This window comes from Triturus cristatus, chromosome 12 (genome assembly GCF_964204655.1).
Source record: "Triturus cristatus chromosome 12, aTriCri1.1, whole genome shotgun sequence".
Classification (NCBI taxonomy): Eukaryota; Metazoa; Chordata; class Amphibia; order Caudata; family Salamandridae; genus Triturus; species Triturus cristatus.
The window spans coordinates 271,135,325-271,151,933 of NC_140595.1; positions in this window are offsets into that span (position 1 = coordinate 271,135,325).

A 16,609-nucleotide genomic window follows, 5' to 3' on the forward strand; every position below is an offset into this window, starting at 1 on the left:
AGAGGTAAGTATGGATTTACTATTCTTAACTCCACATTTACATATCTTGAAGCTATATTCATCATGAAGGTACATATATTTGAAGTTAAGTATTGTAATTGTGTGCTTAGGTTTATATATTTCCTTTCATGATTTTTTTCTAGATAATACAGTTTGTAGGACAAAATGTAGAAGTGGCTATTCCAGTAGTACACCGCTTTGCCCATGTCTGGTGTTGAGTTCAGCTGTTATTACATGTTTGTTGGCATTATATGCAAAAGTAACAAAGATTAGAGCAATTATTACTTAATCTTCTTGGAGATTTATGGGGAATTTCCCACAACTACTGATCTGTATAGCATGCTCTGTCTCTTTTAGCTGTTAAGTGCCAAAAAAGTGACATGAATCTGTGAGAAATTAGGTTGTTGGTTGAGGGGGTTGAAATCCTACTCAAGCAGCAGCCACAATCCTTGTCAGACTGAGCCACAAAAAGTCACTAAATTAACCTGAACTTAACCCTCTGGTAGCTTGGTACAAATGCAGTCAGGCTTAACTTAGAGGCAATGTGTAAAGTATTTATGCAACACTTAAACAGTAATAAAGTGAAAACACAAAACAAGAAAAATCCCACACTAATTTAGAAAAAACAAATAAAATGTAATACATTATTGGACACTAACAACAATCCAATCAGTGAAGCAGAGATATGTAATTTCAAAGATTTAAGGTAAGTATAGTGCCTAAAAGCACAAAGCGCCAGTTGCGGGTATCTGGTCATGCGAGACCAGGTGAAAGTCACATATTCAGGCCCACCGCGATGAAGGGCAGGCTGGATACAGGGACCACATTAGTCCTGCAGAAAAAGTTACCTTTTAAAATCCTACATGAAGAGTCAAGATCACAGTGGAGAATAAAAGAGGAGCAGGGAGAGCTTTGTGGATGGTCATCGCTGCTGCTTGAAGAGCAGGCTGGGCATTGCAGAGTCAGGTTCACTGGAGCTTTGCTTTGGTGGTTGGCGAAGCCAGCAAGATCTTGGCACGAACTGGCCTGTTCGTGGTCACAAATGGGCACAAAACTCTAGAATATCTACTTTGCTTCAAAGTCTTCATCTGATGCTACACCAAGGACCCAGGACCTGTGGGTAACCTCTTGGGGATCAGGAACTCACTCCAGCAATAGCCAGCAGGGCTCAGACAAGTCTAGTTGAGGGTTCAGGCAGCAGGTCAACAGGGCGATTCAGGGAGGCCTCTGGAGCATGGTATACCTGTAGCTCTAACAGATCTGCCAGCTGGCCCTTGGAGTCACTTCAATCAGGGATGAAGGTTGCAGGTCCAGTCTTCCTTCTTAGCAAGCTGGGCAGGTCTCAAGCAGCAGAGCAGCAGGACACCCTTCTTCTGTAGAATCCACAGGTCCAGGAGTGCACTGAAGAGTTAGGTCTTAGTGTCCAATATTTATACCTGGTTCCAGCTTTGAAGTGGGAGAAGCTTCTAGAGTTTCCCCCTAAAGAGGTGTCTGGAATTTCCAGCCTCCCTGCCCTGGTCCAGTTTGTGTGGAGGCATTAAAGGCTTGTGTGAAGTCCTTTGTGTGTGAACTGAGCCAGTGCCTTTGATGTGCAAGTGTGGTAGGTGACAGTCCCACCCCTATCAAGTCAGAGATGGCCCTTCCTGCCAACATCCAGACTCTCCTTTGTGATACTGTCTAGTAGGAATACACAAAGGCCAACTGCCAATTACACCTAGTCATGTGACCCAAAGAACAGGCAGCAGGCATCAAATGGTTAAGACAAGAAAATGCCACATTTCTAAAAGTGGTATTTTCAGAATTGTGACTTAAAATCCTACTTTACCACTAAAGAGGGTTTTACAATTCCACAAACCACACATGACTTTCTTACCTACTCATAATCAAATGTAATTAGGCAACCAAATGTTATCCTATGGGAGAGGTATGCCTCACAGTAGTGAAAACAAATGGAGGCGTTTTTCACAAACAGAGCATGTAAAACTTAAATGTGCATGTCCGACATTTTAAATGAAACTTCACCCTGCCCAATGGCCTCTTCAGGGCCTACACTAGGGGCGACTTGTATGTATTATACAAGGAATGTTTAGACCTGGCAAAAGGTTTATTTTGAAAGGTCTAAATGTCAGTTTAAAACTGCACACACAGACTGCAATGGCAGGCCTGACATATATTTAAGAAGCATTTGCAATGCAATCGGTCTGGCCTTTGGGACCTTATATGTATTTAGCTATGCAGCACATTAGCCTGGGTGCTGAAACATCTACTGTTCTTTAACATGGGGGAAAGTAAGCACCAAACTGCGTGACACGCCAGGTATGGGAACACATGGAGAGAAATATTGCCTTTCAGCTGGAAATGTTATAGTCCAAAGCTCAGTTTTTAAAATAAAATCAGGGCCTTCGGTGGTCATATCACTGAAAATACAAGATCTGAAAAAAATATTATTCTCGATATACATAGCAACCTTTTACTTGCAATCAGAGTAGCGTTCTTCAGAAGGACAACTGTGACTTCTTTTCCATTTTGTTCAACGTGTGACAACACAGCACCCTAACCCTCCCTCTTGGAATCAGTGGTTATTACACTAATGGCATGGAGGTTAAATCCATGAGTGGAGTGGTTTAGTGAACGTCCTCTAGAATCACAACAAAACGTTCCTGAAGTTTATAATTCTACTCAATTGTATGTTTTTTCCTTAATAACTGTCTCAGCCATGAGCTTCACTGGCAAAAATATTTATGACCTTCAATTAAAATGTTGACAGACCCATAAAGGATCTCACATCAACTATTTAACCTCCTCGATTAACTTTCCTGCAATAATACCTCTCTCCCTTACCTCATGCCCAAACAAGTTTCAGTTAGCATGCAAATTACTTAAATGTAAAAAAAAAATCCCCAACACATTCAGAGCCTTTCTTAAACGATGGCCATGCTCCTTCCTACTTACTCCCATGAACAAGAGGCCGTCCTTGGAAAAAAACTGCACCTTTACAGCCCAACAACTGATGCACAGGTCTCTGAAATGCCACACACAACAATCCAAACATGGCACACAGACAAATTCAGGAACCAAGTTTTGATGCTGGCTCCAGCATTCAGGAAGTATGGCAAATCTGTAGTAACTACATTAACAAAGTAAATATAATCAAACCAAAAACAGCAAAGCACTTAAAACACTTAAACATAATAATGCCCTATTATTGAAAAGATGTACCCAAACTGACGGATGAAACGCTTTATAACCAGATTATGAAGAGGCTCTGCCCATCCCACAAAATGATGCTCATGTTCTTGCTAGTCATTTACAAAGGCCTGAGTGCTGCGCCATAGCCCCGTGTAGCTGATGCAAAATTACCCTCACACTTAATCACTGCTCTCAATTTGTCAATGATGCAGTACAGTGACCGAAAAGTGAAAAATGTTAGTTGGCCATCACCCAATGTATATGAAGGATAGGTGGCAACAGATATGGTTAATGACTGGCTCCAAGGTCAGCAACATCATCCGTACATTACTGAAACAGCTCTGTCGCCACAACCACACAGTTAAATTACATTAACTGTGTAGCAGTAAAAATGAATGCCTTCATAACAGATAAAGAGCAACGGAAAAACAGTAATGATCACACTATGGATCGCCGGGAGACCACTATCCATCACGATTCATATATTTAGAAAGCTGGGCATTACTTCCAGTTATTGGCCTATTTCTGAGTCAGAATATTGGCCACTGCAGTGTCACCATTCCATTGCATGTTCTAGTAATAATCATAAATAACTTACTTTAGAAGACTGCGACAGAAAATGGTTAACTAATTTACAAAATATATTTGTTCTAGTTTTAGAGATAATACAAATAAAACAAAGTTATGCAGATCGGTTGTCAAGCCTAATCAAGATCAGATGGCTCAGTGTACCAATTAACTAGACCTAAGACTATATAATCTGATGAGTCGAGTTTGCCGCTCCCTTGCTGGTATAGTAATGTGATAAACTGGTCCGCCTTTCGGCGCTACATCCATGAGCAACTTTAAGGATGTGGAAAACAGCCCACGCTGAACTGCTGAGGCCAGGACAGTACGGCCCAAATCCCACTTCCCTTAAGGGAGAAGAAATAAAGGCTCCGTTTTCCACTAACACTGTTTACTTCCCGACCACGTACCGTGAACACAACCTTCCACACTGATTGCTTTCCTCCAAAGACTGACCACCCTTTCGCATTCCAAAAAACAGAAGTCAAACTAAACGCCCACGCTATAAGTTCCTCCTTAAGGGGTTGCGGGTGGTGTCCCCTGGAGTCATTGAGTAAGTAGTATATACCTGGGAAATGGGCCTTTAACCGCGTAGAAATAGAAATAAAACAAAATAAACTGTATAAAGAAGACTGCACTCCAGCGTGGTCAACAAACATATCCCCCGCCACAACCCCCTCAAGGAACTGATGGGAGAGTATGTGCCTTGAAGTCGGTCTCCCTAAAGAGGCGCAAGGACGCGTTTAGCGAAACAACTCACCGCGTGTTAGGCCGCTGATGCTGCCGGCCTGAGGCATTGCTACTCCGTGTATCGTTGCTGCTGAGCCCAGAGGTTGAAGGGGCTGGGGGCAGAGGAATCAATCTTTGGGCGACAGAGGGAAGTAACTCACACTCTATGCGCGTGCAAGTACCTCCGCTGCTTCCAGAGGGCAGGGCAGTTTACGGGAGCGTGGTGAACAGAGGCAAGCCACGCCCCCACCCTGCCATTGTCTACCTGGCCGAGTGATTGCGTCCCGGGGGAACAAAGAAGAATGCCGGCAGCGGCCCTAGTCTGCCCAGACCATCCATTTCCTCGGTCCGGTGGGCACAAGTGGAGATTTAGACCAGATAAGCGTTGAAGAACAAAAAAACGCGCTTGCCTCGAAGTAAAACAAGGCATATTAAAAAAAAGAGATCCCCGAAAAACAACAGACCCAAAAGAAATGCACTAATACAAGTAAAGGGACCAATAGCCATAGGCGTGCCCAACAGGGAAAAAGGAGGGACTTAAAACATGCTTAGCCAATAGCAAGCAGAACATTTTGAAAGACACACTCAATAACAAATAGGAAAAGGGAGGCGAGGACTCACCTAGTAAAGCATATACTGCATGTCTCAACGAGACAGCGTATGCGCTGCCTAGGCTAGACCTAAAAAGGCTACTTAAGTGGGTGGCACAATAAATCCTGCAGGCCACTAGTAGCATTTCATTTACAGGCCCTAGGTACATGTGGTGCCAATTTACTAGGGGCGTACTAACAAATAAGATGTGCCAATTGGATTTTACCATATTTAAAGGAGAGAGCACAATCACTTTAGCATTGGTTAATTAGTCATAAGGCCAACAAAAATAAATTAAGCAAAACAGGAGGAGTGAAGGCAAAATGTTCGGGGGAAAACCACTTTAAGGCTGGCAGGTCTAACATGTTCCCCTCAGCTAAAAGTGTGAAAAACTACCCTGGAAGTTCTCATCACTAAGGCGGAGGAACCTAGACAGATAATCAGGATCGGTGTTAGACGTTGATTTCAGGTTGGTAAAGGTATGCACCCTGCCCAAGCAGAAACAACAGTCCTAATCAAGGTAATTCACAAAAACACCCTAAGTTAACCTGTGCTCACCCCCTGGTAGTTTGGCACAGACCAGTCAGCCTTAACTCCAGAGGCAATATGTAAAGTATGTGTCCAACACTTCAAACAGTGAAACCACCAGACAAAAAGATACCACAACTGGTTAGAAAAATAAAACAATTCAATAAATAAAACAAAACTAAAAAGACAAAAACCCAATAAGTAGAACCGGGGTTATAATTTTTTTTTAAAATAAACTGAAATTCTGTGCTTAAAACCGTAAAGTGCCAACTGGGGCTCTCTGGTCATGCTAAACCGGGTTAAATCTAAATGTTCAGCTCGACCACCATGGAGCGCGGGTCAGATACAGGGACTAGCCTTGGCCCACTGCAATGTACCTTGGCTGCGTCATCATCGACGACAAGATGCAGGGTGTAGGTGAGGCGATGTGTCGTCATTGATCTACACAGGTAGGCGATGCGTCGGTTCAGAGCCGCTCAATGGTGATGATGCATCAAGAATGGACTTCATGCAACATGCAGACATGCGATGTGTCGGAGTCGATCCCTGCAACAGTGGTGATGCATACTCAGTGGAGGAGTTGCACTGGTGTTAAACTAGCCCTTGTGTTAAAGGCTATGCATGGATTCTGCTGTAGCAGCACTTCAAACCCACTTCCAAGGGTCCAGGACTGAGTTGGCACCACTTCTTATGGCAGATTCACAGATGGCAGAGTCCAGGTCCTGCAGCAAGTGAGTAGGAAGTCTTTTATTTCCCGTAGACTTCAATCAGGAGTAACAACAGCAAGCCCTTGGGGTAACTCTGGTTCTGGGTTCAAGTGAGGTGGGTCCAGTTTGTCTGACCCAGGTAAGGAGGGCAGCAGGGTTGCACAGTAAGATAGCAGTACTTCCAGAGCAGCAATCCAACAGAGTGGCAGTGCTTCAGCAGCACATCGGTCCTTCTTCCTGGCAGAGTATCCACAGTGGAAGGGTCAGAATTCCAGTTCTTATAGCCAGTGGTGCCTTTGAAGTGTGAGAAACTTATAAGAAGTGCTTTGAAGTGCCAAGAGGTCCTCCCTTCCTGCCTTGGCTCAGACTCACTACAGGGGCATATGTTGTCCTTTGTGTGAGGGCAGGACACAGACTATTCAGGTGTAAGTATGAGGCTGTGTCAGCTCCTCCCTCCCATCCTGCCAAGGATGGCCAATCAGGATGGCCACACCTAAGCTGCCTTTGTGCGTGGCTGTCCAGAGGGAATGCACAAAGACCAGCTGTCATCCACAAAGGCATGTATTGGAGACAGGCTGCAGGCACACAGGGCTAAGAGCAGAAAAATGCTATCTCTCAAAAAGTAGGTAATACCCCAAAATTGGTCCCAGGGTGCTTGTTTCTGGTCCAGGGAGAATCTGGCTTGGCAGTTTGGGCTGGACTGTTTCTATGAGGAAAAGGGTCAAGACTGATTTGCTTATGGCTGGGTCTAAACTGGGATGGCACGGTGAGCAAAAGAACAATGGATTTAACTCAGATCTCTTGACTGGGGGTGAATGTATGATTTATTCAGCATTCCATCCATAATTTGTTTGCGTAGCATTTCTCAAAATGCGGCTGTGAGAAGTTGGCCTGGCATATGTTGTTCCTAGTTATAGGGACACCTTGCACCAGTCCAATTCGACTCTTATTGATGATAGGTTTAAGACAACCTTTAAAGAAAGCTATCCTAGTGGTAGCTGTGGAGAGCAGCCTTCAGGCTAAGTCTTGAAGGAGTGTTAAGCTTATTGTTTTACCATAATAACCTCTTGAATGACCAAATGAAAGAGTAGTCCACACAGGTATATATATAAAATATATGTATTTATTCTAGACAGAATCCCACAGTCAATTTATGTGGCTGGTGGCAAAGTTACACTTCAAACAAGCATTTATAAACACAATAAATAGTACAGAAATCAATGGGCCCCAGGGGGGGACCAAACCATATACTAAAATAGTGGTATAAGAACCACAACAGTTCTACAGGCAATGCCTAGGGCATTCAGGATCGCTTGCCCCTTCAGAATCCACCCACAGTTAAGGGGAAGGGGACCCACGGGAGACGCGTGCAGTGCAAAGAGCTGCTATCGGGATCGCAATGTTAGCCTATGGAGAATGTCGCGGTTGAATATTTAGAGTTTAAAGACACTTCTAGCAACAGTACAAAGTTAAGGCTTGAGACTTAAGGCTTTGGAGAGCCCACCACCACGGGAGTACCGAAGTACTACTGTTACCTGCCCCAGGGAAGCCGGGTGCATAGGTCGATTCTGGTGTCGGGTCGCGGGCTGGTTTTCAATGGAAAAGTAGTCCAAACTGCTGCTAGCTGAAAGCGTCGCTGAAGTCGTGAAGATTGAAGATGTAGGAAATGTAGAGAAGGACCTGAAAGCAGAGGGGACAGAGTCTGGGTCACGGCACAGTGACCAGGGAGCTCACAGGAAGGAGCTCGTGGATGTCGGGTGCTTCAGGTGAGGAAGGTACAGCTGGGCTCTGCAGTCACGGGCTCCGGGAGGCTTCAAGGAAGGCCAGCTTCTGGAGGGCGATTGTCCCACGTCGGATGAGGGTTGCTGCGGTGTTAGTGTCCTGATTGGATCCACTAAGCATTGGCAACCGCAACCCACGCAAGATGTACAAAGCAGCTGCTGGTGCAGACCCACGAGGTCTGAGGGTGCTCTCCTTTGCAGGGAGCGCAGAGCAGGCCTGGAGCAACCAGGGGAACTCTTGGAAAGGTAGATTGTCCTCCGTCAGGGCCCACAAGTCGAGAGACAAGGGACCGCGGAAGGCAGCAAAATGGAGTGCGTAAAAGGGCTCCCACGGGCCACCGGAGCGAACTAGGGAGCTGAATTTTGGCACGGATGCTGCTTGAAGGTTGGCTCAGAAATGGGCCAAAGCACAACTTCCCCTCTGGTCGGGGTCGTGTGCTATGCAAGAGGGGGCTGGGGTCTCTGGGTATGCAGGGATCTCAGCACCCACGTGGTCCACGGTGCTCAGACTTGCTGGGCATGCTCACAGGACTCGGGGATGCACTGGAGACCCACCTCAAGGTTGATGGAAGGCGTCGAAGTTCGTAAGAGCAGCGAAGTTCCAACCGGGTATCTTGCAGTCTTTTAGGTGCCTGCCAAGCAGGGGGATAACTCCTTTATCCCAAGGGAGATTTCTTCAGTCAGCTGGGCAGCAGCTCGTCGAAGGTCAGTTCTGTTAAGTTCTGGACGAATCTGAGGCTCTGGGGCAAAGTTATTCCCATATATCCCCAAGATTAGGGGATGGTCCCAAATAGAGCCTACCAATCAGAGTAGAGGCAGGAAAGGGTGGCTACACCCACTCCCCTTTGTGTGTTTCCCGCCTGGGCGAGGGGCAGGATGCCCCTGAACCGGTTCCAGGCGGTGTATGCAGAATTGGGGCTCTGCAGCTGCCTACGTGCAACTCTGAAAGGACATTTGGTGCACCCACCCTGTTCCAATCCACATATCCTGTCTGGGGAGGTGCTGGCACCTCCCTGCCACAGGAGCCCTATTGTCCAGATGGCGAGGCTGGGGTTTTCCCCAGCAACAGCCAGCCAGAGTCGTGTAGGTGGCGGACAGTAGCCATTTTGTGGTACATGTGCACTTTTAAATTGGTGTCTAAATTCTACCGCTTTTCCCATATCACCCTCCTAGCAAGGGGGAATCGTACCCTCATGCCCATGGCTGGACTGGGGGTATGATTCCTTCATGTTTGACACCAAACACGATATGGTTCTGTGTAGCCATTCCCAAGTTACAGCGATGACGCCATAACTTATAATGCGGTTAAGGGATATATGGTATGGCTACACTACAAACAACCCAGTAACGATTTTACGAAGGTTGCAGAGAGGTCCTACTCACGTAGGGGTCCCCCCTCACACATACCTCAGCACCCAGCCCTGTAGGATTACCAGGGCCTGCCATAGGGGTGACCTATGAGAGTATATGTGTTGTAAGGGTATGGGATATAGGGTACCTACATCCCTGTAAGGGGTGCTAGCACCACCTTACCCAGACTACAGTAGTGGTCTAGTGGTGTCAGTTTGGGTGGCTGTCCCAGGGTGGCACAATAAGTGCTGCAGCCCTGGTAGGCCTACTGGGGGACCCATGCCCTGGGTACCTAGGGTACCATCTACAAGGGACTGGTAGGGCATGCCCAGCATCCAATTAGGTTTGTACCTAGAGTACTCACATCAGTTTTAGGGAGAAAGCAGATAGGCTGGGGTCCTGGATAGCAGGATCCCAGCCAGACTAGTCAAAAACCACTCAAATACCAGGCAAAAAGTTGGGGGCAACCATTAGTCAGATTCCACTCTCCTACAGCGGCATTTTAAAAAATTGGAATGATAACTTCAGTTTTACCATTAAAGAGGATTTATCAATACAAATCCAGATACTAAGCATGACAGCTCTACCTCTTTTCATCTGGGAATTATAGCTAATTATATGAAACAAGGAATCCCCAATAATGACCTATGGGGGGGAGTAGGCCACACAGTAGAGAAAAATGAATTTGGGAGTTTTTTACCACCAGGACATGTAAAACTTAAAAGTGCCCGTCCTACCTGTTAATTAAATAGCACCCTTCCCTATGAGCTACCTAGGGCCTACTTTAAGGGTGACCTATATGTAATAATTGGGGAGTACAAGACTTGGCAAGGGCTTTTAAATGGCAAGTCTACATGGCAGGGTAAATTACACATACAGGCTCTGCAGTGGCAGACCTGAGCCATATTTTAACAAGCTACTTAGGTGGGTAGCACAATCAATGCTGCAGGTCCACTAGTAGCATATAATTTGCATGCCCTTGCACTTGTAGAGCACTTTATTAGGGACTTATAGGTAAATTAAATATGCCAATTCAAGATAGGTTGATCAAACCATGTTTAGGAGAGTGAACACACGCACTTTAACTCTGATTAGCAGCGGTAAAGTGCACAGAGACCTAAGGCCAGCAAAAAAAGATTACAAAAATTGAAGGCAGACAGGCAAAACCTTTGGTGGAAGACCACCCTAAGGATGACAGGTCTAACAACTGGAATGGGCTGACCCAGGACGGTATTCCAATGTAAAGTCTATTCCCTTCAGGAAAATGGAGTACCTCAACAGTTTGGGACTCTCACCCCTCATTTACATGAGCCATTTGAGGGACCTGTGGTCTGTCTGAACTGGTAAGTGACTATCAAACATGTATGGCCTCAGCTTCTTCAGTGCCCAGACCACAACAAAGACTTCTCTCTCAATAACATTCCACCTCTGTTCCCTGGGAAGTAACCTCTTTCAGGCAAAGGCTGCTGGTTAGTCTATGCCCTTCCCATTTAACTGTGCTAACACAGCCCATATGCCATGATCTGAAGCATCTGTTTGCACAATAAATTGCTAGCAGACGTCCGGCACCTTTAGTATATGTGTTGTGCACATGCCTCCTTTAAGGTGTCAAAGGCTTTCTGCCAGGCCTCCGTCCAGATCACCTCTTAGGCTGCTTCGTAGAAGTCCACTTAATTAAGGGACCAACAATGGTACCATAGCCCTAAACAAACCTCCTATAGTGACCACAGTAAGGGCCAGGAAGGCCCCCACCTCAGTCTGAGATTTAGGGGTTCCCAGGCCAGGATTGCCTCAATCTTAGCTTGGAGGGGCTACACCATGCCCCCACCAACCACGTGTCTCAGATACACCACTTAACTTGCGGTCCTTGATCATCAGGCCTGTCTGTTGCAGAACTCCTGGAGATGGAACAGGTGTTCCTCCCATCTGGAGCTGTAAACAGCTATGTTGTCTAGGCAGGCGGCTCTGACTGCCTCCTTCCCCAAGGACCCTGTTGACCAACCCATGAAAGGTGGCACAGGCATTTTTCATTTCAAAGGGCATCAGCTGAAATTGGAAGTGGACCTCTGGGGTAAATATCTTTGAAACGCCCATTCCCGACGGTGGCCAACACGCGCAGCAGCGCACGTTCGCCTTGCTGTCGCTGCCACGCTCCCTCCCTCTGCTCCTCTGTGGTGCGCGCGCACCACTAGTTGTTGACAATAGCGATCGTGACGCGATCGCTTTCAGTGCCGCTTGTTTTCTTTACTTTTGGTATAATCGCGGCACCCGCGCTTTACTTTTGATGTTATAAGTAAAGCGCGGGTGCCGCGATTATACCAAAAGTAAAGAAATAGAAAAAAACATCCATTTCTTTACTTTTGCTATAATCGCGGCACCCGCGCTCTACTTTTAACATTAAAAGTAAAGCACGGGTGCCGCGATTATACCAAAAGTAAAGAAATAGATTTTTTTTTCTATTTCTTTACTTTTGGTATAATCGCAGCACCTGCGCTTTACTTTTAATGTTATAAGTAAAGCGCGGGTGCCGCGATTATACCAAAAGTAAAGAAATAGAAAAAAATATCTATTTCTTGACTTTTGGTATAATCGCGGCACCCGTGCTTTACTTTTAACATTAAAAGTGCCGCGATGCTTGTTTTCTTGAGCCGTCCCTACAATCTGTGACAATGGCTTCTATCTGGAGTATAATGTATGTGATGTGTTTTCATCTACTCTACAGTCACCTCTCGTTCACGCTTGCACTCCTGGACCTGGATAGCGTTACAAAGCATATAAACACAAATGATATAATAGTATTAGCATCACCTTGTCCTATATGTGCCTGCTGTGAAAGACTTTAGTTTTTACTACAAATATTTGAATTTGTGTTGCAAAATAGGGCAATGGGGTACTCTTTAAATTGCTTGCAAGAAACCAACGCCATCCATCAGTGCTTCTGGGAGAGGATCTAAAAGCTACTGCATAGGATTTGGAGTTAAGAAAGCTTTTGGGCAATGGATCTATTCATGGAAAGAACTTAAAAACACAAACATTTAAATACATTTTCTATTAAATAGTTTGCTTCATTATTGGACTCTGTGCAAACAAACACACAGAATGCCATGGTAAATGGTGATTGAGAAATGAAGGAACGGTGAGATACACCACTTGAAGAGCAGGCAGGCCACTTGTTAGACATTCTGAAAGCTATGAAATCTGTACGTTTTGTCCCTTTGTCTATAAATTGTCTGGCCTGGGGATGGGTATCTGTACCTGGTGTGTGGAATACCTGCTACTTTTAGGGCTTGCAACTTCTTAGATGGACTATCAGTAATATGTTCTTCCCCTAGCTATTAGAGACCTCATAGCATCTATAGTTATGTTAATGTTCCTTTAGTAAACCACACCGTCATCATCAGTTTCACTGTGCTATTAACTGGAAGGGGGGAGACTTACCAGGTCACTAAAGTCTGGGCTGAGATTGAATCCATAAAAGGTTGCCTGAGAGCCTGGTTTTCAAGTGCCTTCTGAATTTAATGTGGTTATTTTTCGAAGGCAAGTGCAGTGGAAAGGAATTGCAGAGTGTGGGGGCCATTACCGAAAAACTGTGTCCTCCTATTCTTGTCCTTCTGTATTTCAGACTGACTAGAAGATTGAGGCCATTTTCCCCAGTACAAATCCTGCCACATATTTAATAATTTTATTATTAGGGATTGAGAAGCCAGGTGTGACAGGCTTTCAGTGTTAAGCAGCACAACTTGAGCTGAACTTCAGTAGCAAATGAAGAAGTTTTAGTGCCGGAGACACATGAGCCTTCTTTGGCAGTTGAGGAATGAGATGAACTGCCAGATTTTCAATGACTTGAAGATTTGCGTCTGTGACAGGGACACTAGGTAGAATTAGAATAGTCTCAATTTTGGCAGGATGGTGGCCACTATCACAGATTTAAGAGTTTCTTGTGGTAGAAGGCATGCCAATTTTCTGATGGATTTCAAAAGGAAGGCACAGCTCAATGTACCAGCACCTACCACCTATTTTATCGGCAAATTGGATGTTTGGAACTCTAGTCTATAGCCACTCATCGTGCCATAATTGATCTCAAAACACGTTGGGTGTAGTTTAAGCATCCAGTTTAAGTGCATTAGTTAAAGATACATGTCCTGATTTAGTAGTCCACAAGATTAAGGATTTATGGGGATACATATGGAGATTCTAGCCATTTATAATGTTACTGCAGTGCTTTGCCCATGCTTTTACTCTTGTGAATGTCCCCCTTGTATACTAGGTAGTTCGGAACCATGGAACCGGAACTGTGAGTAAATAATGGCATAATTCACAACTAAACATTGATGGCTAATGATTCGCAATGCAAAGTACATCAAGATTTTCTTTTTGCAGTGGATGTTTTTGCCACTACAAGAATAGCTACTGTGTCACTTGACTATTCCTCATGCTATACAGCATGCTTCAACTAAACTGTAGCATTATCCGTGCTGTTCTGCTAGAAGAGATCCAGTGAATGCAATGCTTTTTGTGTATATAATTGTTCCGAATTTGTAGCAGTCTTCTCGACTGTTGATGGTATGTTCTGCATCGTTTTGGATTTCTGTACTACAGATTCTATCCCGGACACCTTGTTACTGTCCAGTAGACTGAATATGATCACCTAAAAGCAGGATCCTTTGGTCTTGAGTCTCCTCACGGACAATAAAATGTTTTCATTGAGTAAAACTCTTTTTATTTAGGTTGAGCCTGGGCAGTGCCATGCAGAGGTGGAGTATGGCTTTGAAGCCCCGCCCGCTCTCCGCCCACATTTTTTTATTGGCTTTTGTCATTGACCTTCATAAACGCTGGCTTCAGGGTCGTTATTAGCCTTAAGAAGCGATTACTCATCAAAGTCTTCCTGTGAAAGTGGAAAATTGAGTCTCTGCGGTCTTCGGGAAAGTCGGCTTGCGAAAGGAGCTGTCAGATAAAATCTGACTCGGATTTTATCTGACAGCTCCTTTCGCAAGCCGACTTTCCCGAAGACCGCAGAGACTCAATTTTCCACTTTCACAGGAAGACTTTGATGAGTAATTTACACCGCCCGCGGCCAATGGGCCACTAGGGCGAAACACATGTCGGCTTTTGTTTTTCCTTGATAAAAATACAAATAAAAACAACACTAATGATTTCCATTCGAGCAGTGTCGTTGATGCCGATTATCCACTGACGTGGATCAAATAAGAAGGCACTACCCTCCATCGCTTCTTAACCTTAACCTTTCAATGGCTCTTGGGTGTAGCCATTTACGAGGACTGTGCCACATATAAAATTGGGCCCTAACAATTGTAGCGTCGCGAATCCAGAACCTTCCACCCATACAGCAACCCTTACTCGTTATTAGCCTTGTTAGTCACTTCTTGGTACCACCTTGTCTGCATTTGTTACCTCTCATAACAGCTGGGCCTATTACTGGTGTTGTTACATGGTCTTCTTTATAAGTTGGTGAGCACTATTTTATTTAGTGTTCTACCCCTATTCCGCCTACTACCTCACAGTACGCTACTCGCTTTTATTTACATTTTTACTAATGGCGGTCTGCTTTAACTATAGCGGCCGTGTTTTAAAATGTATTTTAGCACTGTCCTAATTTAGCGGCCGCGCTTATTTAGTTTTTTAACTAGCGCTGATGCAGCGCTTTCACAATCATGAAGGCAGCGCCCCTTTCTTTCTTCACAAACTGCGTCTAAAGAAAGGCACGCGGCTGACATTAAAGTGAAAGTGCAGCATGGGCGCTTTTACCCAAAAAAAACCCATCTCTTTGTCAACTTGACAAACAGATGCTTTTTTTGTCAAAGCCCCCATGCCGCGGTTTCATTTTACTGTCAGACATGCCCCTTTCTTTAGATGCTGATTGTCTAAAGAAAGGGACGTGGCCCTCATGAATGTGAAAGCGCTGCATGGGTGCTAGTAATAAAACAAATATGTGCAATGCAATAGGTCTTGCATTTGCAAGTGTTTAAGCTATTGCATTGCCAATAACTTAAACTCTCGTTAATGCGAGACCTTTTGCATTGCAAATGCTTGTTTATACATGTAGTAGTACTTCTATATTATGTATATCATGCCTTTAAGATATGTTGAGTCAATAATAAAGTAGATTGATATTTATATTGATATCAGTCTGTTGGCTTTTTACCAGGTTGAAACTCAACCAGAGTGGCCTTCTGGTCATACCTGAGTTTCAAAACTTCATGGCTAGTCTCAAGATTCTCTTTATCTTTCTTCAAGAAGTGCTGTATCTGATTTCAGAGAGCCAGCATGTAGATGACTACATATTGGGGGGCTTCTGGCAAGCTTGCTCCCTCCCCTCCTTCACCAGACTGAGAGGCCCCCTAACAGGGTGAACATAGAGGACTTTATATGGGCTAAACCTAACTCACTTCTGGGGTCCCTCCCAGTGAGCAAAGAGCAGACATGGCAAGAGGACGTCCCACTTTCATCCCTTGGTCTCAGCAGGCCCATAATTATGTCTTTGAGGGTCTTTTTTGATCTCTGTACAAGCCCATTTGTTTGAGAGTGATAGTGTTGCAGAGAACGTGTAGGTTATCCCACACTAATCCCACATGGACTACATGTACACAGACATGAAGTTGGTGTACCTGTCAGATACCATTTCTCTGGGGAACCCCATTTGGGTACGAATCCCCATAAGGGCCCTACCACTGTGGGTGCAGTTACAGACCTCAGAGGGAAGGACTCTGGGTATCCTGAGATAACCTGATGCCCTAGGCAGTTTTGGGATTCAGGGACCCAACAATGCCGATGCCCACAATTTCAAAGGGGGTTCCAATAACAGAAAGGGGAACCAGGGAAGCCTTTATCTTTTTCCTGAATTCCTACTGATTGGCTAGGCATCCAGGGCCAATAAAAGTGGGTGACAAGCCTGGCAAAGGTCTTGCCCTGTTCCAGATGTCCTGGCAGGGGTATATCATGAGCCAGACCTAGTAGGGACTCCCTATACTACTGGGGGACCACCAACAAATGGGGTTCCCATGCACAGGAGCCTTAGGCTTGCTATATAGCTGGTCCTTCTCCTAATAGATGAGGTGATCTTCAGAGGTATCACCAGATACCTGGCCCTCAGCTTGCTGCCTAAAGCCCTCTAGCATTGGACACTCTTTCTACTCCTTGCAGAATTCC